This window comes from Nannospalax galili, unplaced genomic scaffold (assembly GCF_000622305.1).
Source record: "Nannospalax galili isolate Female #2095 unplaced genomic scaffold, S.galili_v1.0 scaffold976, whole genome shotgun sequence".
In the NCBI taxonomy this organism is placed as follows: Eukaryota; Metazoa; Chordata; class Mammalia; order Rodentia; family Spalacidae; genus Nannospalax; species Nannospalax galili.
This window is the reverse complement of record NW_008339381.1, coordinates 585,015-586,986: the sequence shown is the minus strand read 5'-3', so window position 1 is coordinate 586,986 and position 1,972 is coordinate 585,015. Positions and strand designations below refer to the sequence as shown.

The window sequence follows — 1,972 nt, the reverse complement described above, 5'->3', positions numbered from 1 at the left end:
GGGCATCTTCTTGATGAGTGATGTGGGAGGGCCCAGCCCATTGTGGGTGGTGCCATCCCTGGGCAGGTGGGCCTGTGTTGCATAAGAAAGCAGGCTGAGCAGGGGCCAGGGGAGCAAGCCAGTAAGCAGTGTTCCTCCATGGCCTGTGCTCCAGCTCCTGCCTCCAGGTTCCTGCCCTGAGTTCCTACCTTGGGCTCCTGATGAACTGTGACCTGGGAGATGTAAGGCAAATAAACCCTTTTCTCCCCAAGTTGGTAGTGGTCAGAGTATTTTGTCACAGCAATGAAGAAACAAACTAAAGACACCGTCTCTTTCCAGAGGCCAGGGATCAGATGGCTGTAGGTCTTAGAGATGGCATCAAAGGAGGCCTTGTGAAGTTTCCCAGGGTGGCCATGAAGCCCGGGCTGGTGTGCAGGGGTCATCAAAACCAGCCATCAGTGGCAGCTTTTTGGGCACAGGAGCAGAGACGATGCCAGTGGGGGCAGGGATGAGGCCACCAGCACAGAGCCACTGCGGTCCATCACCTTGCATGGGACCATGTGGGGCTTGCCAATCTTGTTTCCCCAGTAGCCTCCCTGAACAAGGACGATGGAAAGCTTGGCCAAGATGATGGCTCCTCGAATTACAGTGGCTACCTCCTTGGAGCACTTAACACCCAGACGAAAATGACTGTTGTCGTCCCCAGTGGTGACAAAAGCCTTGAACCTGGTCTCCCGGCCAGCCCAGGTCTGCTTCTGCACTGGCATGATCTTGAAAATCTTATCCTTAAGAGATGCATCCACCAAAGGTCAATAATCTCAGATTCCTTAATGAACAGAGAGATCAGATAGATAGATCTCCAGGGACTTGATCTTCATGTCCGGGCCTGACCGCTACCAAATCCTCCATGGAAGCCAGCCACATGGGTCCCCGGGTCCTCCAGGCCCTCCCGCAGCAGCGGTGTCATCCGCCATTTGTGTTTCTGGAGGAAGAAGCTGTTGGCACTTCTTACCTACTTCCCCCCTTCTCTCCTGAGATTTTTTTCCTAACCTGAGCTTACATGGGTCGTTACTGTGAGTTCAGACAAGTAACTGCCCAGCTGTTGGGAAACCAGTATTTTTGTGGTTATCCACTACCTTTAGTTCTTTTAACAGTTTTCCACACCCTCTCCTGTGATGATCCTGGGCCTTGGGAGACAGACGTTTGAAATAGCTGCCCTATTCAGAGATAAGTACTCTTGCAGCCTAAATGCCCAGCTGATGATAGACAAAGGGAGCAAAAGCATACAGTGGCATTTTATGTGTAAATATATGTGAATGCTTAGGCATGCTAAAACATAGATGAGTCTTGAAAGCATATGCTAAGTGAGGCTGCTCACAAGGGACAGCACTTTCAACTGTTTTTGTGACATGTCCAGAACACACAGAGAAAAATGGACTAGCGGTCACTAGGAGCTGGTATGCGGATGGACTAGGATGGCAGGATCAGAGACTGACTGCTGATGGGTATAGGGTTTATTTGGGAGGGGGAAGAAAATTAGATTGTGGTTGGTCATAAACCACAGAACTGTAAGACTAAAAGGAAAAGGCAATGAAGTCAGATCGTAGGAAAAAAATCCAATAATTCTCTTTAAAAATTCAGAATGATAAAGGATTGATCAAGAAAATTAAGAACAGGAATAGAAAGATGAATTCATATAAATACTATGAATATTGAAGGAATTGGAGGAGATTATGAGCTATCTTCCACCAATTTTCCCAAATTTAGATTAAATGGCCAATTATTTGAAACGTTAACATAGCAGAACTGCTATCTTACATTGTTTGAAAAGATTTAATCAGTAATTAAGAAATTTCCTCCAGAGGCTGGAGAAGTGGCTCAGCAGTTAAGAGCACTGGCTCAAATCCTAGCACACACAGTGGCTAACTATTTGTAACTCCAGTTCCAAGGTATCCAACACCCTCATCTATTCCTTGTGGGCACTGCACAACAT

General features: G+C 47.3%; 1 pseudogene; it reads right to left on the bottom strand.

The window, feature by feature from the left end:
- Positions 1 to 857, bottom strand: part of LOC103734818 — a 2,625-nt pseudogene extending 1,768 nt beyond the window's left edge.
- Positions 858 to 1,972: the final 1,115 nt, after the last annotated feature.